The 26,765-nt window shown below is 36.2% G+C and overlaps 1 protein-coding gene and 2 long non-coding RNA genes across 7 annotated transcripts in view; 2 read left to right on the top strand and 1 right to left on the bottom strand.

Annotated features, from left to right (window-relative positions):
• N (neurogenic locus Notch protein) overlaps window positions 1–26,765 on the bottom strand; it is a 252,263-nt gene that overhangs the window by 27,520 nt on the left and 197,978 nt on the right. The gene's annotated exons all lie outside the window — the stretch shown is intronic.
• LOC145965177 (uncharacterized) overlaps window positions 1–26,765 on the top strand; it is a 154,836-nt gene that overhangs the window by 10,885 nt on the left and 117,186 nt on the right. The window lies entirely within an intron of this gene.
• On the top strand, window positions 533–2,604 carry LOC145965182 (uncharacterized). Its single transcript, XR_014436639.1, has 3 exons — window positions 533–1,366; window positions 1,592–2,297; window positions 2,368–2,604. It is a non-coding gene; the product is annotated as an uncharacterized LOC145965182 (long non-coding RNA).

Here is a 26,765-nt window from a genome sequence, read left to right as displayed (position 1 = left end):
TTTTTTGAATTTTAATTTATTTTAATTTATTTAAATTAATTTTTTTAAATTTATTTGAATTTGAATTTATTTTTATTTTTATTTATTTTTTATTTGAATTTTTATACTATATAAAATAGCTCAATATTAAATTATTTTAAATGTCTAATCGAAATAGTGGCGGAAAAAATATTTAATATAACTTTTTACATTCTTTTGCTCATATTAATTCCGCCCTGAATATCGATGTAAATTATGCTTTTAATATTTGTATGATGAAGAAATAAATTTCGATAAAACGAGATTTCGCGCGAGAGGAACTTGAATATATATAATGTTTCTATCAATTTTTTCTCGATTAGAACGTTTCAACGTCATGTTTCAACATCATACATGTTCGCGAGGATGAAACGCGGATGATTTTCACCGGAAATCACAATTCTCTCCTTGCATTTACTATCAATATCCGGCCCCGCATCGGACATGAATAATAATTGCACGATGTATCGGCGTACGATAAAAATTAAAGGTTTCAGCATCAACATCAACAGTCCTCCGACAATTAAACGCATTGATTTTTCTTCTCATTCGATTAATAGAATCCATTATTTAGAGTGACATTATCTATTGTCGGAGCTTACATCAACATTGCCTTATAATAAGTTTATTTCGAAATGACACTGTAATTTACAATACGTAGTATCCTGTCGAGGATCGATAAATCATAGCGAGATTACAAATATATAAGTGAAAGAACAACATTACACTATGCAACTTAGAAAAAAATAGAGATAAGCATCGTTTAAAACCGCGTGGAGCGTATTTGGCGCCAGATGCAGGTGAGAATGCACGTCTCGAGAAGACGAACGAACCTTGGGTCTCGCAAGTGGAGCAAGCGTGTAGCCAGGATGCAAATGCTCTCTGATCTAGCGCTGTCGAGATATCTGAGAACGAGTCGTTTCTCTCCTCATCGGCGAGGGAGAAAGAGAGAGAAAGAAAAATGAAGAGAGAAAAATGAGAAGGATAGAGAGCGGGCAGGAGAGAACGTGGGTGTGGTCGTCGAGGATATCGATGAGATCGTGCAAGCTGCGGCTTCTCTCCTGCGCTTCGTAACCTCCATACGAGGCCCGAGGCATACCGTGCCACACTTACACCCCGAAGAGCTCGCGCCGGATCCTTTCGCTTCATCTTAGACCATCATAACGGTCCGCATCCTTTATCCGTTCGCACCTGGAATCTCGCTTGCTACGCGTCGCGGGCGTCGAGGCTAATAAAGCGAGACCAACAATACCGGGCAATGCAGAGAATAAGAGTCTGAGCAACAGAGAATGACGTATGGTAAAATGATTGCGTCACTGGACGGACGATCAGTCACAACTCTATTAAGGTAGAGATTAGCTTAATACAAATGATGAAAAGTCGTGTAATATTTTTCGAGTAAAATTCCTGCAAATTATTCGAACTTTAACCTAATGATAATTATTCTTGATCCTAATATAAGTGAAATAAATGCTTCATATGATTCTTTTTAATAGATTATAATGTATAAAATAATAACAATAGGCGAATTGAGAAAGTATCTATAATAAATACATAACTTGTATTTTGACAGAAAACATATGATAAGCATAATTCGAAAAATACTGCACATCACACGTCATTATCTCACCAACGCAAGGATCAGCATTTTACAGACGCGACTCGACTTTACGAGAGCACCATAAGAGAAAGAAACGAGAGCATCTCACTGATGTTGGAGAGCCATCCATAAGTAAGGACCCCCCATTAAACCAGACCTGTCGGCACTGTCAGCAACAAATCATCGGTCAGCCGATTCTTTTGATATTCTTGACACAACGAACGAAACGAAGGAACAGAGGATCCTCGGCGAACATCAGCCAGGATAGAGGCAGAGAGAAAGAGATGCAGATAGATGTGAAACGTTGTGATTCGACGAAGGGGGACGGGACGATTCGGATGATGACGAATGGAAACTAGAGAAGCAAGGCGCAGCCTCTATAATCCAATTAGATCGAAATCTCATGATTAATCAACGCACAGACTCTGCATGGATCGCGTCGACAACGTTGAGGATTGTCCAAGACACATCCGATCGCCAACGCGACTTCTCGATCGTAATTGGCTCTGATCATCTTCCTGATCGTATCGACAAACAGGGGAATCGACAATGTGAACATCGCTCCTAGCAATATTGTTTTACGATCGAGTCCGGCAATGATTCGATTAAGTTAGGAATCGCCTCTTTTTAATCGAGACGATATTAGATAAATAGCGTGATCGAAATGGACGAATTTCAGGTAATGATCGAAGAGTGTCCTATTTTTTTTTTGATTGAATAAATATATAATAAAATGCTATGCTTTTCAGTGATAATGCATTGATTCCATTTAAATAAGTTGGTGACAATTAGACCGTTGAATCAGGGCAAGATACCATGGTAATAAAACTAGCGATGCAAAACATAAATTCCGCGACAAAGGTTCCCATCCTCGTCTTTCCCCTACTTTTTTACGACCTTTGACGTGATGAAATTCAGTAGATATAAGTGACACTGATTGCTGTTATTATTTGTGTTGCGAAACGTTTTTTCATGATATCATTATAATCGATATACAGCCAGAACGTTGCATGCATAAATAACAGATTTGTTCTGCACGAAACTTCTATCTTTAAGAAACGTATGACGTTGCATTCCTCTTTGTTGCTAAAAGTTATGATCATGTCAGTAAATGCGTTACGTAATTTAATAAAAAATTTTACTATCATATTAAAATAAAATTCCATTTATATTAAAAAAAAATATATAACATAAAATTAGGTAAAAATTGCTATCATTGCTTGAAACTATAACTTCCTTCTGATATTAAAAACTAAATAAAATTAAAAATATAATATTATAATATTACAATATATAAAATTTAAAAAATAAAATATTATAATAAAATATTATAATATATAAAATTAAAGAAATTAATTTAATAATATATAATTCTACAAATTTTCGTGTATGAATAAAATATAATTTGCAGATCTACGCAATTGATAAATAAGGATCAACGGTAAAAATTCTGGTCGCGCAAAAATCAGCTTGATATCACGAGCGATTTAAACTCTGCGTGTCATTCCGATGAATATCGCGCAGCGAAATAATAATTTGACGAGCTCTCGATTATCGCTCGATCTCCATCTTTGATCTCGCTCTCGATCCTAACGGGAATCGTAAAAATGCCAAATTGCACCTGCTTCACAAGTGCAGAGATCCGTCATCGCTCGACGAAATGAGAGACTGAGGCTTTTATCGGATGTAACGGGCATGTCATTATTCCGTCATTAGGCGACTCAGGAGTATGTCACTCTGATAACATCATTGCTACGCTCAAGTTATGATCTCGTGAATATTTCTCTCTCTCTTTCTCTCCTGACTTGATTAACCCGACATTATTAACCCCTCGGCTACGGTACGCTTAAATTTGGGAGGCGTAACTATCGCAATGGCTTGACCCCGATAAGTAAACGGCGTAATAGTAATTTATGTTAACAAGTGGTAAAAAATGTCATTGTTTTCTCAGTCAATTTCAAGAAATTAAAAAGTTGTCCTGAATAAAATTGCATACTCTATAGAAATAACTCACCAGCTTATCCTTTTTTCTTCTTGTGCTTTACGCGATTTATGAAACATTTAAATTTAATTTTATATCTTATTTTAATTTATATATCTTATTTTAATTTATATTTTATTTTATTTTAAAAGAATTATATAATAATACAATTAAGTAAATTTAATGGGCTTATATATATTTTATTTTATTTTAGAAGAATTATATAATAATACAATCAAGTAAATTTAATGGACATATATATTTTATTTTAGTTTGGAAGAATTATATAATAATACAATCGAGTAAATTTAATGGCTTGTTCTCCAATGATTGTATTTGTAGCTCGCAACTCGCTGTTAAATTATGAGCCAAAGATAAGTAGGATGACTTCCTGTAACAGCATCGCGGTTATATCCCGACACGTTCGCTCGCCGGCTATTGACAGAACGGGAATAACGCCTGCGTCGGATATAACGGGCGTGTTGGGCGGGTGCACTCGACGTAATGTTAACGACGTACGTGCATTACCAACGAGAGGAGCGAACATTCCTGGCGTACTGTTGGCAGGCGAACGACTTGTTGCCCCGTTGTAATTTAACGAAACCGCACGGGATGAATCTCGCGAAAGCCGTTCGCGGTGAAAAGAAAGCTTTACGACTCTATCCCTTTCTTTTACAGGTCCGACAAATAGCAAATTAGAAATATCTGACCTTGATTGTGGCATCGCTTTCAAGCTACTTCCGTGAGACTTACCTGTAACAGAAAAAAAGGTGTAATTAGTATCAACGAATAAATGCACCTGAATAATTTAATTATTCACTTATTTAAAATAAAATTATTTACTTACAAAATTATTTACTTATTTAAAATAATAATTGGATGAGAAAAAATGTTTCTTATAATAATAATAATTTATAATAATAATAATAATTTATAATAATAATTTATAATTTATAATTTAAAAGTAATAATTTATAATAACAATTTATAATAAAAAATCTTTTAAATCCCGCTTTGATATCTTCAGAATCGCACGCAAAAAGGCTCTATGTTTTCGTAATTTTCATAATTTACAAGAAGGTTACAAGAAGTTAAATAACGGAAGTACATGCATGTACCATATGCGAGCAATAGATAGGATGGAATAAACAAAGTAGCCGATCTCAGCGACGTTTAAGCCAGTGACCTCATGCGCACAGCTGCTGGTTGCACGTTAATCGCCGATTAGAAATGCCGGTTTGCTCGAAGGGAAGGAAAGAATGTCGTACGATTAAGAGGGGAGCGAGAAAGACGGACGGGCCGATAAACATGTTGATTAGCGTGCTTATATACTCCTGGTCAATCGATGCAGCGCATAAATTTCTGCGCGTTCGAAGACGATTAATCAAAATGTGACATTAAATCGCAACAGCATAGTGAATTTAACGCTAAGATATGATTAAATTACCGGATGACGATGAGATTCCCCGCAGCAGAGATAATAATTTCCTTTTGGAATATTATATCTCGCGTATAAAGTTATATCTATTATTACGTAAGGATTTAATTAAATCCCTTATTAATCTCTGTATTAAGAGATATATATGTTTCTTAAATATATAAATTATATGTACAGTTATTTGACAAGTTGTGCAAAGATCCTAGCATTTCGATAGCAGAATGAAATTATAATAAATGATAAGCAGAATGAAATTCTAATAAATGATCATAAATGATAATTATAATAAATGATAAGATATTAACTTGAAGCAGTGATACTTTACGTACTTTGTAAGAGCTGTAAAAGAGAGAAAAAAAAGGTAATTTACTGACACGCGTGTATTCATGCGTCAAGAACCGCATAAAGAAATGTCTGTAAAATTAGGCTCTCGACTTTTGAACCAATCGCAAGAAAACCGGAAAAAAAGAAATTAACTTTGAAAAAAGAGAGACAGCGAGCGATAGAGGTCTGGTCTCCCTCGGTTCAGGATTGTAATTTATATCTCGTTATATGTCGGCAAGACTTGGATAATTACCGTCCAAAACTCTCTGGTCTCTTGGTCAGAAAGTTTCTGTCCGTTCCACGTGGATGCCTATCCATCTAAAGTATACTTACGGATATTTTCATAACCATAAAATTCCGTGAACCTGTATTTTCAGTGGATATTTACTACAAATTTGTCCTATATAATTCTAAATTCTATTTTATATATATTTAAATATATATAGATATAAATAAAAAATATCCTTTGTCAAAAAAGAAAAGTCCTTCTCCTTCAGTAACAATTCTGGAAATGAATCGTTAGCTTATATTTTTATGTCATCTTGGTTACAAAGATTAAATCGATAATATTAAATTATCATTTATTTTTTTATTTAATTTATAACGTTAAGTAATTAAGCCGGAAAACATATTTTGTTGTCTTAAAGGAATTTCTTTTATATTAATTTATGTAAAATTTTTTAAGTGTTTTATTATAAAAATGTAAATATTAGATTTAATTATAAAAGAATTATAATAAAATTTTTACATGAGAAATTATTTAATTATAAAGAATCAAGAAACTACAAATGTATTATAAAGAATATTAAATATATCAAGAAGCTGCGAATGTATTGTAAAGAATATTAAATATATTGAAAAATTACGAAAACGATGCATTTCCGGAAATTTTGCCAAGAAAAAACATGCTTATTTTTAACAAGATTATTTTTAACATATTTATTTTGAACAAGATATCAGCCTATATCTTATCTAAGATAAGATAGTAATCTATTTTTCATTTATTCAGTAGTCTATTTTCAGATTTATTTAGTAGTCTATTTTTAGACTTATTTAGCAGTCTATTTTTATTTATATTTAAAATAAGATTCAAGTTTAATAGACCATCACGTTTTAATTAATAGATATTAAACGATGTTTCTCAGGAATCGCAGAATGTCGTAACAGATCAATGACCGATGAAAGTAATTTCATTCATGGCATAATGAGCTAACTTGATGGGTGCTTTGCTCCTCTTAATTTATGAAAAAGACACGTGGGTAACAGCATCCGTGCCTGGGAATCGAAATAATTCTAATTAATGAAAAGCCCCTCTGGTTCTACAGAAACGCCGACGAGGCGATAAGAGCTCGCGTTTATAGGAAACGATCGCCGTTTAATGCAGGCTTGAGGAATCGATACACCCAAGATCTTCGGATTCCTGCGAAGGAGATCCCCGAATCGGGCTCTCGATCGATCGAGTGTTGACGAGTATCAATGTTGAAGAGTGATCAGGGACGACCGTCTGATGGCAAGTTGTGATGAGACCAATATTCTTCGATGCGATGAGATTATTGCAGAATAACAAAGTCGTAGCTAACGTTTCTCTTCAGCCTTCTCGTTCATCGCGATGCGGAATGATTGAATCTTATCTCGATTACCTCAGTTGGCTAGTGCGTTTTGCATATTTACCTCGGCTGATAAATCGTCGGCTCTCTCTCTTGCTCGGGATAAAAGCTAATGAAATTATGTAAACGAGATTATCGCGCAGATCCTGGGCGCGATTGAATTCAGATATAATATTAAACCGTCGCGGAGCCAATCCTATCCGCAGAACTAGTTATATCATATATTTACATAAGATTCTGTTTAGCTGCCTCGAAAAGACTAGAGCGATTTCTCTAGTCCATAGATTGTATCTTTTCAACGATATTTCTCATTAACTTGTGTATTATAGTTGTAATTTCTTTAAAACATGTATAAAATCACAGATATAAATATTCATAGTACAAATTATTAAAAATTTTCGCATAATATATTTTATGTATATTTCAATATTTTATTTTTATTGAAAAAAATTATAATTGCAAAACGATTTAATCTTCTTGGTAAAAAACAGAATGGCACAAATTCCAACGTCAACTGAAGATATAAAATGCTTCGAGATTGTTTTTTTCATTCTATTAACTTTTACAAACGAGAAATTTATAAATTTAAGTAGCATTATTTAGCGAAGCCGGTTTCGAAATATCAGTCGAAGATTCTTTACAGCAGCTCTCTTTGATTTTTGAACCGAAGAGTTGACAAACCTGTTCGCTCTCGATCCGGCGAGACGATAATTAACCGTGATCTCGCTCAGTTAATGAGGAAAGAAAAAACTCGACGAATAATTATCTTATCAGAAATATTCTGATTGACGCTGTCAAAGTTACATCGACGAATCTAATCTATGTACGACGTCACGATCGTAAATTCGAGTGAATATGTATAAAAAAGTCCTTGCATATATCTTATCTCTTTGTGAAGAGATGATTTTACGCAAAAAATTTCCTATCAAGACATTTTAATATTTTTTAATTGGAGGATATATTAAATATATTATATAAGAGAAAAATACCTTACTATTTTTCGGTGCCATTTTTCTTTTCTATAAAATTATTATGGAAGAAATAAAAGACGAGAATATTATTTTAAATTGATAATTGTATAATCTAAGAACACAAAACGTTTACTTAGAAATTTGCATAATTTAAGAGAATAGATTGTTTTATTTTAAAAAAATGATGGACAGTAATCACCGACAAGATAATCTAACTCGTGCTAAGTACAAATAATAATAATAAATGCTATTATCTGTCCATCAAGTAATTCTCGAGAGAGCGAACACTGCCGGGGATATCGCGGAAAATCTAATTAAACGAATACGAGCGTCCCGAATACCGATCATGTGACCCAAAGTTGACCTGACGATCGTGCGAGAGGTGTGCGGCTGCAACGGATTCCGCGTTCATCACTTTGCAAATCACCTTCAAGAAAATGAATGTTCTCAACTGGAAACATTATTAATCTCTCGACTAACAGTTCACTTTTTTTTATTCAAGAACGCGAATTTTTATTTAGCCTCCAAATAGATTCTAAATAATATTTCAAATTGCATTATTCATTATATTCTCTTTACTCTCCTATTATTTTGTTTGTTTATTTATAATAATTTCCTGTTTCTTCCCATTTATATTTTCTTATTTTTTATTTTATTAATTTTATTATTATAATAATTACAATATTTTTTGATATTTTCTATTTATTTTATTAACTTTATTCTATTTATTCTATTTATTTTATTAACTTTATTCTATTTTATTAATTTTATTCTATTTTATTAATTTTATTCTATTTATTCTATTTATTTTATTATTTTTATGCACCAAGTAATTAATAAAATAAGAGGTAAAACTCTTCATTAATATTCATAAAAAATGTCAGTGATAAGAGCGTTTGTACAACAGGTGTCGCAGATGGAGAGAAGAAAGAATCTTGATAAACAAAGAATTGATGATGCTCAAATTATAACATAACGGAGGAAGATCGGCCATAGCATAACCGCGCGTTAGCTTCATTTTGATGCGGAATATGTAGGGTAGCGATGCCATTTTGTGCTCCCGCAGCGGACCGCGCGGAGGGCGGCAGGAGATAGCGGTACCGTAGATTCAATCCGTGCCGGGCAAGCACACCAGGCCCACAAGAGAGGCCGAAGGTCGCATCGGACATGAACACGCCCGACAGGGAGTGCGAGAGAGAGAGAGAAAGAGAGAGAAGAGCCGGCGACCTACCTATCTTACTCGTACTTATCTCTCCCCATCTCCTTTCCCCTCGCCTCCCTTTTTACTTTTTCCCTCGACGACCTCATCCCTCATCGCGGCGATCGACGGCGCGAGATATCCCATCTCGTTTTCCGAGCGCCGCAACAACGATAATTAAGTTAACTGTCTTGAAATCGGATTCGCGAGACGTGACGATACGGCACACCCGGTACACGCTCGGACCGACACTTGCGGACGCTGACAGATGAGAGATCATCGAACGGGAGTCACGTATCGCGAGATTTAATTTGCCGAGAAGCTGGTTACTTTCGGCTCGAAGGAAGCAAGCTACTTGAAAGGAAGAGAAAAGCACATTCTTTTATATTTCTGCCATTTCAGCTATATTTTATATTTCTTTCTCCTATTAAATTATAAAATTAAGAGAATCCAATAAAAAATTAATATTTTTCATTAGATTCTATTAAATATATTAATAAAAATTTAATATTTTAATAAATAATAAATAATTTGATATATTAATAAATTTAATATATTATATATATTTAATAAATAATTTAATAAAAATTACACACTCTTGGTATCTCTCGTCAAAGTCTCGAAAATTAAATTTATTGAGAAAATTGACGCCATGTCGGGGATTTCAATCGTATCGAAGAAGATTATCAAGCTACGCTCGATTAATCATCTCGGTATCGCGAAGAAATGCATCACGCGAGCTTTTATCTCGTCGAGATTACACGCTAACTCGATAGTATAAATACCGGTTTCTGGTAATGCGAATCTGTTAGCGGATCGACGCCGACAGACTGTACGTCGACGAGAAGGTACCTCGAATTTGAATAATTATCTCTTTGCTCCTTTATGTCGGATAAATTAACGGCGGGATTATCGAACCGATATGCATTAATTACGGAGAGAGAGCTCGCAAATCATCTCGTGCTCCAAATATAGATTCTTGCATTTGTTCGTGTAAGAAAAATTCCTGCGAGAGAGAGAAGAGGAGGAGAGGGGGATCGAAAATAGGCGCGAAAAGAGAGCGGAAGGACGGACAAACTTAGAGAGAGAGAAGCGTAAAGATGCAACTTGGCTAAATATAAATTAAAAATAACGAGACGATTCATCGCTGGACCGATATACGCCCATTAAGACCATGTTAGCCGACAGACGGCATAATAGCGTTCCGTTCTATGGCGGATAATTACAGATGCGAGAGCACTTCCGCCGCGAAATATCCCACGTACGGTCCTTCACGCCTCTCCCTCTCCGTCACCGAGCCACGAAATATCATTTTAAATTATAACCCGCTTACATAATTGCCGTCACTTCCACACGCGCGCTGATGAGCGAGGATAATCGCGATTAACGCGTGTTCGCCGCCCGATGCGATGGTAATTAATTAGCAATTATCATATCGCAATGTTTCAATCGAATACGATCGGCGAAATGTGAGCAATTTTTTCAAATAGTGAAATGAAACGATTTAATTATTTTTAATTAAATTTAATAATTTGATTTTATATTAATAGTTTGTTAAATGATGCTCGCAAAAAACTGAAAACATATTGAAAACTCCTATTCAGTCTAGCATTACTGTCATTAAAATAGAATCAATTGATATTTAATATTTAATTAATATTAATAATTAATTAATTTAATATTAATAATTAATAAATTAAATATTAATATTTAATTAATATTTTGTCTTATCTAATACATGTTTTATGTCAAACAAATAAAATGAATTATTTGGTTGTAGGAAATATATAATATTTAAAAAAAAAGTAATGAAAAAGCAGTAATGCATAATTCTGTTACGTTTTGACATTTTTTTCTCTCTCTTTCTAACGTGTAGCCTTGTAATTTTTGTCGTTGAAGATATCTTTTCACCAAATTATCTGAAAACTGGTACTCTCTTCCAAAGATAGGCGTAGGTAGTCTCTCGTTAAGTCATTTACGAGCGTTTGATCATCAGACAGGCCGTCCAGTCCAACAGTTTCTGCGATGAAATTTGTGGAGATAAAAGAGAGAAAAGGATAACCTGTTTAGAGGCACTATGTAATGCCTCCGGTGTGTGTGTTTGGGTCATATCATTCTCCATTAAACTTATCAAAAGCTGACAAAGATCCTTTATTGCCAGCCAATCAGATAGCCGTTAAATTCCAGCGAGACTGAACCGGTCTCTCTCTCTCTCTACAGGTTGCGTTTTACGATCTTGGATTGCGTTTTTACGATCTTGGATTCACTCACAATGATATCTGTGTGGTTCAATCTATGCTTCAGGAGAACGTCGCTCGAGTAACGAAATCTAATGCATGCTATTCCCTCTGTACAAATGCACAGAGTAGCTACCTTCGACGATGCTGACAATGAATCTTGCGTGAGATCGAGGCGCGGGTCATCGTCGATAATTAAACCGTGACCGCGGGATTCGATCGAAAGCCTCGACGACTTACAAATCGCGAGAAGGTTCTACTTATAACTCGTTAATCAGCCGCCGATGACGACCACCGTAGAGCGATATATCGTCGGCCAGTCGTTCGGGCCAGTTGCATACTCTCAACACGGGACGAGTGCCAGAGAGAAAGAGAGAGAGAGAGAGAGAGGAGTCACGTAGAAGCTGAAGTGACCTGACCCGACCTCCAGGAAGGCGGCGAGACTCCGCCAAAACCAATCAAGTGTGGCTCGGGAATGCCGTTTCGCTCCGAGGTCTTCGACTTCCATTCGCGGAATGAACTCGAAGACCCTTTCTCTCACTTCCCCGTTCACTCTTCTCTTCTCTTCGCGCTCTTCTCGGCTCCCTCTCGCTTCATCTTATTAGGCACTCGCCACTAGGCATCGCAGCCCTGCGTTCGCACTCCATTTTCTCCCCGCAATTTAAAGCCTTAATTGAGATTCTACCGAAGCGCGTCCTTGATGAGTTCATCCCGGGGATGCGACTGCTGGTCCACGCCACCTGATATTCTGCGATTAGACGTGTAGATTACATGTCCCTACCAGTTTCCTGCAACTCGCGGATGTCCGGTTTGGACCAAGAGAGTCTCTAGAGAAGATATTTATAAATAAGAAGCTGGTAATCTCGATATAGATTGTATTTAGCTCGATAGTATCCATGATGATTCGAAGTGTCAGAAACATCTGATACGAGGGAATCGCGTGTAAAATCACAAGCGGCGAATATCGCGTGCGTCGAAAGTCGGCGATCTCGCGGCCGAGAAAGCCGACGAGCAATTAAATAATTGGCTCATTAAAAGGATGGCTTACTTTACGAGCGCGAAACAGCCGCCGCCCTTCCAAGAGCGTCCCGAGGGAACGGGAACGACATGGTGTCGGTCGTATGTACTCCGGGAGATTGAGAGCACGAGATAACGAGGCCAGGCCGTCAATTAGACAGTCGCGCGAATAAATCGACGAGTCACGCGACAAATAAAGAAGATGCGAAATATATATGTTTCAATTCTTTAAATGCCCGATAATCAGATCTCGCAAAGTGCTAGCGCATCTAAATTAATATTATGTTTATTTTTTTCTGATTTTTATAATTCTTTTATAATTTTTATAATTTTTTTATAATTTTTATTTTAAGGTTTTTAAATATAAATAGAAAATCTCAATTTTATATATATAAATAAAATTTAGCAAGAATATCGAGAATTAATTTCTCGATTTCTATTTATTTTTCTTTATAATAAATATCAAAAATTTATAAAATTGAGAAAAGAAGATAAAATCCAATAAAAATTGTAATCTTCTCCAAGATTAGATTACTTTCACATATGATATTATATATAAGAATATATGCAAAAAAAATATAAATTGATGCAACTAGTGATACACAAGTTTGTGCGGAACAACTTCATCTTCCCTCCATCATTCCCACAATAATTCTTGGCCGCGCGACCGGGTGCGTTCGCCGACACAATTCCCCTATCGGCCATTAATCCGATACGCGACCGTTAATTAATCGGCCACCCGGATGATGGTGGTCGCGATAGGTACCGTAGCGAGATGCTGCCCGAGGTAGACGCACCACGCCCCAAACACCGTTGTGTTTGCGATCCCGTCTCGGCGGGGCACAAATCGGACGAGGGGGGAAGGAAGCGCGCGGTGCCTCGGGTCATTATTACTCGCGATAATGATCGACTGATTGCGACCCGCGGCCGCTGATCCTAGCGCGCCCCGGGACGCAGGACCGCAGGATAAGACCGTGAACCCTCGGCGGGGGCGCGCGTGAGCATTATTACAAATCACTGTGATTTCCTTGACAATCGATGCACCGCCGCTGGCGAGGAAGAGATTATCGAGGACCCCGTGTGCGTCCGCGATCCGCTCCGGGTCGCGATCGGTGACCGACACGTTGGTTTACGTAAAGTTTACAGCACTAGTCGCCCTGATGTTAAGGAAGGAACGCAATATTCTATACAAGCGGAAGAGATTTTTTTTTTTAGAGAAAAATTCGATTAAAGAGGTTTTCTTCAAATGAGATGAAGGCGCCTTTAATAATCACGAGATCTACGGAAAAATCTTAAAAAATTGGGAAGTATCTCTGAAGATAAGATGGAATAATTAATGATAAAAATAATGGAACTGTTTTTCTTAGAATCTTCAATATTTTTGAAGATTATCTTATAAGAGAATTATATTAATTAAAAATAATGGAACTATTTCTCTTATAATCTACAATATTTTTGAAGATTATCTTATAAGAGAATTATATTAATTAAAAATAATGAAACTATTTCTTTTATAATCTACAATATTTTTGAAGATTATCTTATAAGAGAATTATATTAATTAAAAATAATGAAACTATTTCTCTTACAATCTACAATATTTTTGAAGATTATTTTATAAAAGAATTATATTAATTGAAAATAATGGAACTATTTCTCTTATAATCTACAATGTTTTTGAAGATTATCTTATAAGAGAATTATATTAATTTTATTATTGTCCAATTTATTCAATATTTTCTATCTAAATTTTATAATTCATTTTTAACCATCAATAATATTTTTGTCGAATCAGATAAGTTGCGTTACGAAATTTCTTTCATAGTTTGTACTACAAGCATATTTCCAACGGTAACATTATTTGGGATGTTCCAAAAGGCTGATGCAAGATCTGCCTCCTCTTCTCGGAAGCCTCTTCTAAGATAAGAGGATGTAAAGTATTTATTTTATGACAAACCCAGGTGCGCGCAAGAGGTGAAGAAGAGTCTGTACGATCCCCGGAGGGCATGATTTATGACGAGTCCGGCTAATTACCATGAGACCGGCCCGGATGCGCAGAGATATCGCGGATATTGATTCAATTATCGAGATTAATGGTCGTCAGATTGTGACGACGGTGGAGACCCGTCGTGATTTATCACGGGGCAACGCGAGGAACAACGTCGTCGTCAGCATCGTCGTCGAGAGTAAGGGATACCCCGGGAACGAGCGCCGCGACAGCCGGTATCGGATCCTGCGCGAGTATCCTGGATCCGGCTAAACGTGTCAACGGGCGAGGGTCTGATTTACTCTCGTTCGGCTCCCGGTAGTCGTGACTAATCTCCGCGATCGAGTAACCGTGAGACTCACGACGACGCGGCGGTGTCTCCCGGGAGGGGAAGGCGATAGATAATCGAGATAAAAGATTCTCAGGTAGCGCCTGAGAGTCGTCAACAAGGCCGGCTCGACTCGTCGAAAGCGCGTTGGCGAAAGTGAAAAAGATTCGTGTCGAACAAGTTGTCTTTCAACGAGTCTTGAGCCTTTGCGACTGAGATACTCCTCGTAATTATTTCTCATAATTCGTATTAACTGCAACAATATCCAAAATAAAATTATTGCAAGTGCAGTAAATTTTATTCGTATACAAATTCAATTTTATGACACGAAGAGTAATTTTTTACTAATATAAAAAAAAGACGAATATTTTTCTGTAGATATGATGTATAAGAATAGACGTTGTTTCTCTCACAGGACGATGTCGAGATAGGAATCAAATTGCTGTGCGAGTGAAGTAACGAGTAACTATGGCAGGACTCTCTCTTCTGGATCCAATTCAAATTTAACTCGTGATCACCGCGATTCAGGCAACGTGTAATAATCTACGATTTCGAAGGGAGCACCGTGCAAGAAGGAGCCCCATTGTCTCTGCAAAATTATCATGACACCCTCGGGGCGCACGATCGATCGTCTACGAAACGAGCACCTTCGACTTTCGATCGACAAGAATGATCATTCTTACGGTTCCACAGAGATGAAAATAAATTTTATTATCTCTTACGATTTTCCTTATATCGTGCGAATTGATTGTCAGTAAAAAAATCTGCTTGATAAACAAATATTTCTAGCTTAATATCAATTATTAACTTGTAAGTGTTACAAACTTTAATTAATTGATTCGATAATTTATTTATGCTATTTTTATTATTTTATTTATTATTATTATTTTATATTTTTTTATTTATTTTTTATTATTATTATTACTTTTTTATTATTCCACAATTATATATTTTTTTTATTTACATTTCGTTTTATATTTTTTTGTTTTTATATTTATTTCCTCTTTGAAACTTACGTATTTATATTGAAATATTGCCAACGTTTTTTTGTAAATATTTACAAATTAACGATATAAGCGTACATGAATAGTCCCTTCTTAAAAGATTAATGCATCGAAATAATTTATGAATAATACTCGCATTTGCTGAATGCATCTTTTTTCTTGCAACTTCACATGTGGTTCACGAAACGAGGAAATTAGCATGCGTACGATGCGTATTGTTACGTCAACGGATAATCGAGAGAGATTGTCCCTCCCCAACTCCCTGTCCTCCAAAGATTCGTGGGATTTTCGACAGTTGGTCATTTGCACACGCATTCGTGCGCATATTTCCCTTTATTACGCACTATAGTACTCAAACGTCCGATCGGCTGCGTGCGAAGAGGATATTGGCCGATCACGTGACAGCTGGAAGATGCGTTGCGTGCGGATACGCGACATTGCAACAATGTATACGGGGAAAAAAAAATTTTGCAGCCCTGTCCAGATCGTTGCATGCTTCAAGCGCGAATGTCAATGATACCAACAGGTTTACCGCGCCCAAAATATAATTCCTACGTCAACATTTTTTCAGATTTTATTTCATATTTAATATAATTACACCAAACTGTGTTTTAACTAATCCATATGTGTGTGCGCATAAAATTTCCACCAGCACAAATACATCCACAGGAGATACGTCAAGATGCAACGTGTGCATCTCAAGCACAACGAATATATTGGAACATTGTAATCTGTACCCGGGCTGTCAATCGCGACTTTTGAGATCTCTTGTCCCTTCCCCCCCCTGCCCGCTCCTCACCTTGATTCTGCACGGAACGCATATCGACCCTTCGAGGCGTCAAATTAATTCGTCGCGCATCGCGTGACAACAAACACGACGATCGCGCATCGCAAAATCAATGGCCGACAACTTGATCCGGCGATGTTCCTTCTTTTAGCCCCGGCGAGAGATCATCGGGTGTCTCGAGGCAGCGATAACTTCCCGGCCGTGTCTCTCGATTTGGCGGCGAGGATTCGAAAAGAAGAAGAGAGCCCGAAAGAGCGATCGCGATAGTACTCCGTCGAATTCCACGCTGGCAGGAGAAAAAGGAGGCTCGAACAAAACCCTTGCAACAAACGCCCAATAATTTTAACGAGTCACCGAGCCAATACAGCCCGTTTTGGTAAACTTTAATTGGTACCCAAATATTTGCATGGCTCCTCGTCCTTTCTCCTGAGATCCTGCCTCCTCTCCTCCCCCAAGAAAGTTTCATTTTATCGAGATACAGTGACATAAAATATTTGTTAATTCTGAGTCAAAATTAATACCTCAAAGAAGGAATTAGAAGTTCTCGTTCCTCCTCTCCTTCCTTTATCCAAAATTTTTATTTTTCGATTTTGTGTGTCTTTGCAAAGCTCAAAAATTTTGTAAAATATAGAAGAGAAAGATTTAATATATTATTATAAAATTAAATTCGAGATTTAAAACATATATTCATTAATTAAGAGAGTACATCATTTAATTGAAAAATAGATAATTATTAGCTGCATTTTCAAATTTTTGTCTTCGATTTAAATGGCAAAAGAAATACCTGAATATTCAAATTTTCTTCCACGTGTGCAGTTTGAAGTATTTCTGACATTTACATAATATCTTCGATTTTTCCCCTCTTCGATTCAAAGATTCATAAAAACTCCATCAACATCTTGCCCATATATTGAATTAAGTATATGTAACCAGCAATTTCTCGGACTGCGTATATTCATATTCATGCCAACTTCCACGCTATCGGAATATCAATTTCGAGTACGTTCGATGCATCCCGACCGGTTCGCCATCTCTCCCTCTCCTCCTCGGGGTTTCCTCGACTAGTTTTCTCGGGGTCACGAGGGAGTAAATAAATTCAGCGAATAATTCCATCGAGTAGAGCTTCCCTGGTGACCGGTATGGGCGTGTTAGCATTGGGGCTATTCAAGCGAGTCCGCGGTAGCCTCGGGACATCACGAGCAGAAAAGCACGCTCTTTCCTTCTCTCGCCCTCTCCTCCCGCTTCCCTCGGCTGTATCTTACCTCTCATCTTTCTTTTCGTTTTACTCGGGTAGACGTTCTTCATACGTTTCTCATCCCGGCTCCACAGAGACCTTCCCTTCCTTGCGCGAATCGAACTTTGCACGAGATCTTGCAGAGCGATACTTCCGTGCTGAAATTTTACTACGAATCGGGATAAAACTCTATCTCGCGGTTCGAATTAAAATTTAATCGCACATTTTATTTTCGCAAGCGAATTATCTCGTGATCAGATGTATTTAATTAATAAAAGATAATTAAATAATAAAATAATAATTATAAATTTTATTATTATTTTAATATTATTAATTATTTTTTACTAATTTTTGAAATTCCAGTGTGTGCGTAAAATCTAATACATAAATAAATTGTGCCTGCTAATCCTTTGGCAATATTTAATACTCGCGGATCTTGGATCTTGAGATCGTACGATTTTGCAGCAATTGCGCGAATATTCGTCATGTAGATAAAACGGTGTACAACATTAATGCCGCGTTTATACGTGCGCGAGTTAAATCTCGGCGATCGTGCTTCGTTACCACGAATGTGCCTCACGAATCTAGAATCTCTAACTCTGGTAACTGCCGGAGAGTTCGTACTCGCAACTATCGACTATCGACCCTCGAATCGACGACAGTCTATATTATTGAGAAGAGGAGAAACTATCTGATCTCATCTATTAAAATAAATAATTTGCTCGAATAGTTTTCGTCATTCAAGAAAGATGACATTCAATCATAAAAAGGAAAGCTCCTGCAAACTCTTGCAAACCTTCACAATTATATGATAGATTGACCCATAGTTCTGAGAAATCATAATCATAAAATTTGGAATTTATAAAGAATATCAAAAATATGCGAAATTTTATTTTTGCAAAATATACATTTGAAATATATTAAAAAAAACTACTATTGGAATTTTAAAGAGCGATGGGGCTACAGTTAAAATCGCAAAAAAAGAGAGAAATACACGAAAGAGAGAAGTTATAAAGTTTCAAGGAGAGAAGAAATAGAAGAATCTCGCGCTAAACCTTTTACTTCAAACGCTACTTTCCTTTTGTTACATCGATCAGCTGATTAAGCCGATAAAGCCGACTGAGCAAGTTGGCCGTACAAGTCGCTATCTTGTAGCGATAATGCCAGAACGTGATACTATTCATATCCGACAGGATGTCGATGGAGCGTTAAAGTGCGGCTGACCTGAATTTTAAATTACTTTTTGATCGGTGCTTTCGATCGCGTAGTCAACTATCCCAAGATTATTTAATTGAGCGATCCCGAGGGTTAAACGTAATTGGGGAAAGTACCCTAGCAGTTTATGTCGAACGGCAATGAACTCTGCTCGTGTCACTCAAATATACATATCTACATCCAGCGTTAAAATCTCGATCTCATGTGTCTACATTTCCTGCATTTTAATATTTAAATTATTAATATATATTATATATTTTTGTATATATTTAATATACAAAAAATATATTTCTAAAGATGTAATTTATTATCTTATTGCAAATTATTATTATATCATTTTTATATTTTAGTTAAAAAATTATTAATTCATTAATGCATTATTCCGCAACTTGCATCGTGTCTTAGATCCATCAGACATCTCGCTACGTGCCACGCAACACGTTAAAGCAGAAACGATTCGCGCGCGAGTCCATTCCTCCTCGCGCGCCGACAGTTTTTCCACGTACGCCCACAAATGAGCAAGAACAAAACAGAGCCTAATAGGATTATAATTCATCGAGCTTCTCGCAGAAGAGTACGAAGGGGTCCCGCGCGGAAGTGAGAGAGACAGAGAGAGAAAGAGAGACGTGTGGGACGCGCGGGAGATAAAAGTTTAACGCCGACAAAAGCGTCCCTTCTCCTCCCCCTTCGCCCTCAACCCCCGTGTGTGCTCCAGGCGGCATCACCTTTCTTTTTCCTTGCGCGGGTCACGTACCTCCCTTATTGCGGCACGTCCGAAGGAACCGGTGCATAGGTGACTGCTCGATTATATACCGGTTTCCCCGGCACGCCGGAAGGGAGACAAGGGGATCCTTGACTTCGCTTTCCCGCGTATTATCGCGCCAACATCTCTCCCGCGATTATTACAACTCGCCGTGAAGGTCAATTTCTCTCACTGGGGGTATGCAGTTCAGCGCGAGGATAAGATGCACACAGAGCACGTATTGCATAAACTAGTAGAGAAGAATGAAAAGGGATTACTCGGTTTTCATCAATTTGTTTTCGTTTTTTTTAGGGACAGAATCTTTTTTGCTTTCGTTAATTTTTAAAAATCTAATAAGAGACAAAATCAGAAAGCAAGCTTTCTGATTTTGTCTCTTATTAGATTTTTAAAAATATTAGAAAGAATCTAATTAATAATTAAATTAGCAAAAAATATTAGAAAGAATAATATTTTAATAAAAAATATATATCTAATTAATAATTAAATTAGCAAAAATTATTAGAAAGAATCTACTATTTTAATAAAAAATATATTTTGCGAGAGAAACTTCTCCCCTAATTTATCGTAAGAGAAGATTCTTAATGACCGTTGTAACAGAATGACGAGTAATCTATGCAAGATTCTAAAACGTACATGTTGAAACCTTGCACTTTGCTCTTCTGAGAAACAATTCCACTCGACTCGCAAGATAGAAGAAATGAAATGAGAGACGGAACGAGATAAGAGGAGGAAGAAGAAAAAATTGATATCATAATGAAATTATTGCACGAAAACGATGGTCATATTTGGAGATATTTCGTAATTTTTCTCTAAAAAAAATGCTAACATATATACCAAATTATAATGATAATAAATTCTATCTATATAATAAATATTTATATAATAAATTCTTCTTTCTATCATATCCAAATATCACATTATCAGCCTGTGCCGTAATATCTGATTTTGCACAATATTAAGTTAGATGAAAATTGTAGAAATTAGTGATGAAAGTGGAATGATCGTTAGCGTCCTTGATTAATCTCATTAACTTTCAATCTCATTCAGAGAGAGATGACGAAAGCTCTCCTTGTTCATTTCATCACTCTTCGCGAATTTTCATCAATATCTCTGAAGTTGAATTCGTCGGGGATTGCATTAGTTTTCATTTTTGCAAAGCAACGATGCTACTCGATTCGGTCTACAGATTCTATCGTCCAGATACATCACTCATACACGATGTAGTCTGTGTTACCATGTTGCTCGTTAAAGTTCTCTTTCGTGAATTGACAAGGAGAAAAAAAAAGAGAGACAGTTGCTGCCAACCCGTTTGTTATCTCTCGTGTTTTGCTCTTGTCAGAATGAATTTAGCGTCGTCGACATGTGTCATCCGATATATCGCGCTAGTTAATGAGTCGACTCTGACAGCAGAACCGATCGGTTTCCGGAATAGATACAAAGTTGCCGCAAAAAAGACAAGTGGACATTGGCAAAAAAAAACATTTATGGAAAATATTTGAATTAAAAAGCCATGACATGAAGCTTCAAGTTTTAGAAAACAATTGCAGTCGAGGCGAGGATTTAATTCGAAAATCCAAACGAAAATAATCAATTGTACAACTAAATTTATAATATTCCTCATTTAATATATTTTTTTAATATAAAGCACACTTTTTCCTTTTCTTTAACTTGCTTGACCCATGTGTATTTATGTGTAATTATTTATCTGAGAGTCGCGCTAACAAATCAGCTGTTGGTCGCGGAAATTCCGGCTGGAAGAAGGCATAATTGAAGGCGCTAATTCCCGAGCCACAATAGCTCGAATTACGCGAGGGTTCTCGCTCGATGAGCGTACGATGCCGATGGTGACTGGTGGTAGCCGAAGAAGAGGAGGACGTCCGACAATGTGCGCCTGCGTACGACGAACAGGTGCGCGGGATAATGGGTGATGCAGGCGCGGAGCGATGAACTTCCGGTCGGTATCCTCCATTGAAACGGGGATGCAATTAAGTGTCTTTTTAAGTGGCCTTTAAATCAATGCAACGCGTCCTCGCAATCCGCCTGCGCGCGGAAACAGCTGCGAACGAACGCCTCTCTCTTCCCGTTTTAATCCCTTCTCCTTCCCCCCCCCCCCCCCCGCGGCCTCCAAGCATTTATAAGCCGTGATTATTAATACCGCCGTGTAATCTGCCGCCAGCATGCACTCTGTTAAAAAGACACTGTACAATCTTTGGAGAACATTTATCTCTAGTCTTATCGCGCGTTTGATGACCAATTGTGATCGAGGGATATTATAAATTTTTTTATTATTATAATATAAGGATTATACACACATTTGTGAAACCCTCATTATAATTGATTACATGATTAATATTTTACTAAATTAATTTTCTGAGGAGAAAAAGTTTTATTTCTAATTGAAACATCTCGAGAGAAAAATGTGAGCCTCTATGAAGATAATGAACCAATGATCTACAGTGTACGCTGAGGTGAGAAATAATGGACCGGAATCCTGTTGCTTGTTTCCACAGAGGTCTATCTATCTCGGAATACTTAGAAGAGATAGGATAGGAATGTCGGTGGGATTCACGGTCGATTCTGACTCTGTCCGCTCGTGGTTTCTAGAAAGCTACTCCCGTTAAAGATTCTTTAACGATGGTATCCTCAAATAAAAATGTGAGAGAGATCTTGCGTCATATTAACTTCTCGTATATTTTTAATAAAAAACATTGTGTACTTTTAACTTCACACAGAAAAAAAATAAGTGTCAAATCAAAACTTATTTTATAATTTTAGAATTTAGAAGAATTTAATAATTTTAAATTTCAACATTATTATAGTCTTATTTTAATATTGTAATTGTTACCTCAAGAATATAGAATTATTTGATTCTACTTTAAGAAAATTATAATCTTTGATTTAAAAATGTTATTTTCTGTCTAACATTGTTTCTTTTCCATTCAAGAAAATTAAACCTTAAATCATAAGAATATATTTTTCTTGATTAAACTATATAAAATGGCTTCATTCAAGTAAGCAATTATTCAAGCAATTATATTTTTCTTTAATTAACGCAATATAATCTCATTTCAAGATTTCCATGTTAAAACTAAATATTTTCAAAACAAAAATGTCCTTTTTTTCTGTGCAAAGTCGAACGATAAATGTAATAATAAAAATTGAGAATTTAATATATCTAGGAAACTGCGCTTTCTCCGTATTAATTTTGTGTAAGAATATTGATAAAATCAATCTTCGGCAAAGCGGAAACGACCGGTCCACGATGCGAACGCCGCGTTGTTCCACGACCGAAAGGATACCTCGATCGGAGAGAGGTCGAAGTACCGGGGGCACAAGATTATCGACCGCGAAATCTGCATAGGCAAAAGTCGTGAACCATTAAAGTCGTCGGCTTAAAGGCGATTTTATGGCGCCCGTAAAGCATTACTGATCCTGGTGGTGGCGTTATTATTACGCAAGGATCAGGATGCGCTCGAGACAGCAGGTGCTCTCCTCGACATTGTAAGAAATAAACGTCCTTCTTTTAGTCGTGGCTTTAGAGCGAATTGTCACATATATATGTCATTCAATTTCTTAGCAATATTTGCATGAAGATAATAATAGAATAAATTATGATATTTGCATGAAGAGCATAATAGAATAAATTACAACACGATTTATCAATCTACTTTGTCAGAGGAGTTTTTAACATTAAAAATTTTAAAAAAGAAAAATCGACTTCAAATTAAAATATCCTATATATTTTAATCCTATATTTATCCTATTTTTATATCAAGAACTTCCTGCTGTTACAGCCATAAAATATTACTGACATCAATGCAATGTCAAAAATTCAAGACTCAAATGTGAAAGGAACAATGTGATCATAAATAGAAGCCACAAATCGGACAGAGGGACATGTTCTTGCATAAGACTTCGTAGATACGAGATCCATGGAATTCTGTCTGGATTAATGATCCTTCCTTGGACAGATTCTTTCTATAAAGCTAGCGAGGTTGCTGCGTCCCGCAGCGAGGATAACGCATTGATATGCGCCTTTTTTTTATTTCTGAGGTATACCTGAAGAATTTTATGATCCCGATCGATTGTAAATTCTAGTATCAATGAATAAATAATATTAACGAACGAGCCATACGTTATATGAAAAGTAGATAATTTTTATGAAAACAGCGCATCGTAAATATTTCGTTAATATGTGGCGGAAAGATCTACCTGATGAAACTATGATGATATCATGAATTATGAAAAACGTGGCATAAACGTTCCGCGAAATCAATGCGGTTATTCTATAAACGATCTTAAAATCATTCTAATCGCGGCCACCTACGAAATTAACAATAAGAGATTTTCTGTCTCCGAAATGTGATCATCTAAAAATGAAAGGTGTTTATGATTCATATTTTAACTTAATAAAATTGTGTGCATATTCTCTTTGATTTTCTTACTTTAATTAAATATTTAAAAATATCATTTCATTTAAATAAATTTAACATCATTCAATATCATGTAATATTTGATTTCGAATAAATTTAAATATTATTTTATTTAAATAATTTAAATAATTTTATTTAAATAATTTTATTTAAATAATAATCAAATTTTGGATAATAAAATATCTTAATCTTTTTGTGATCTTTTGGAAAAATTTGATAAGATGTTTATTATAAGCTTTCAATTTCTAAAACTAAAAGCAGTATTTAATATTGACACCTAAATATCTTGAAAATCTTCGCAAAAAAAAGGACTAACCATGGCAAAAAATTAACCGCTTCCGATGCACCGTAACAAATGCGAGTTCATAGCAAACGATTCTGGCGGAAATAATGGCGGCGCCAAAGTGAATCGTTCGCCACTCGGCGAGCGGCAAAAAACCCGGAGTCCGTATAATTTAATAAAGAAATCGATGTCCCCGCGGTCTCGATTTCGGCCGCGATCGCACGCAGTCATCGTGAAAACTATCTGTCCGCAAATTAGATCGGACAAGCGGACGAGAGGAGGAAGAGCGCGATAAAAAAGCAGGCGCGAAAAAGCTGCGGAGGAAATCTGCGGACAGACGACGATTGACCGCATCTCGAGGACGGGAAGGAGGCGGATTCGCGACGGAAATCGAGTATCGTCGTCATTATTGTCGGCTTGAAAAAGATGCGAGCTCACTTAGGGTGAGGATACTCCATATTTTACACTTCGGATTTACTTTTTTGACGGACATGTATCACGAGAAGTAGAAAATATTTCAATTATTTTAAACGGAATTTTTTCCCAGGACTATTCTCCGATTTGAGGCGATCCTCGGCGGAGGTGACGCTGATTTATGCTTCCAGGAAATAGAACGCGAGAGGAGGCGATACGGTATTCGCGAAGCCGCCGCAGGTGTCGGCCTTTCTTGCGAGCTCGCGGGGCAGGGGAAACCGGTACAGGCCGGTCGGTTTTTGCCACTAAACGGGATTATCGAAATAACGCGAAATCGATTCTCGCATGCTCGCTGGACGTGGCGGTGCCCCGTGATTGCAATTGCAAGGGGGGTACGAGAAAGCGCGAGTCTGCACGCGAACGGCCGTTTTAATTCTACGTCGCGCCGTTTTTCTGCAATTTCGCGATCGCCTTTTCCCGCAAAGTTATCATCGTGCGTGCGACGCATCATTAGCCTCTTTCTTGCAGTCGGAATTGTTTCTCTTGGGATAAATTCTCTCGAGATAGAGTCTCTCAAGAACGAGAATTTCGCGCTGCATCAAGTAAAATAATAATAATAATATTAATTTAAATTGAAAATATGATATTTCAGTATCAATCAGTTTATATATTATATAAATCATGTATAGTAAATTAATTTAGATATAATTTTATATTCTAGGAAAAAAAGATTTCGAATTTTTTGTTGAAAAAATAATCAAGTTTATAATGCTTATGAAATTATCGTAATATTTCTGAACTTCTTAATAAAGTTCAATGTATCAATGATAATTAACGAGATTCAACAGTATCAATGACAATGTTTACTAAGAGATATCCTTAAGCTAATCATTGATAATTCATTGATAATCACTGATTAACTGATAATTACTAATTAATTACTGATTAATATTAAATTGACAATATGATATTTCAATATTAATCAGTTTATATATTATATAAATCACGTATAGTAAATTAATTTAGATGTAATTTTATATTCTAGGAAAAAAATATTTCGAATTTTTTGTTGAAAAAAATAATAAAGTTTATAACCCTTAATTAATTATCGTAATATTTCTTAACTTCTTAACAAAGTTCAATGTATGATAATTAACGAAATTCAACAGTATCAATAATAATGTTTACTAAGAGATATGCTTAAGCAATTATAAATAATTATTGATAATTACTGATTAATATTTCTTAATTTCTTAACAAAGTTCAATGTATCAATGATAATTAACGAGGTTCAACAGTTTCAATAATAATGTTTACTAAGAGATATCCTTAAGCGATTATAAATAATCATGGATAATTATTGATGAATTGATAAATACTGCAGAATAAGTGCATAATAATTTATGTAATAGAAATATCATATGCGTAAGCAATTTTATAATCACTAATCACTAATAATTACTATTGAATAATTTCTGTCACAGAAATATCGTTCTATAAACGTTAAAAGATTCTGCTCGTTGCTGTGGAATACATTTAATCATGATAGAGCGAGTTAATTGCGTTATAATTACGAAGTAAAATCGGAAGCGACCGTAACATCGGAATCATTCATTTCGCGAGATGAAAAAATCTCGATTAAGGTAACACACGGCAAGGGACGCCGTCAAGGACGAGCGGGAGAAATATATGTGTAGAAATTACCCGGCTATTCGGTATTTTCTACGGCAATAACGATTATACCTGACGCAATTTCCGCCGGTCGCGATAATAAAGCAACCACCACCGAGGCAAGATAAAACGGAACAATAACGATGACGAGGAACGTGAAATGGTTTACGTCACGCAGATTGCGCGATCTTTCTCTCTCTATCTCTCCTTCTCTGTCGAATTTAGAATATCGCTAATTACTTACTGGCTCACTGA

The sequence above is a fragment of the Camponotus vicinus genome, unplaced genomic scaffold, assembly GCF_025532165.1.
Source record: "Camponotus vicinus isolate PSW18456_S1 unplaced genomic scaffold, iyCamVici1.0 SCAF_14, whole genome shotgun sequence".
NCBI lineage: Eukaryota > Metazoa > Arthropoda > Insecta > Hymenoptera > Formicidae > Camponotus > Camponotus vicinus.
This window is presented reverse-complemented; position numbering and strand designations above follow the sequence as displayed.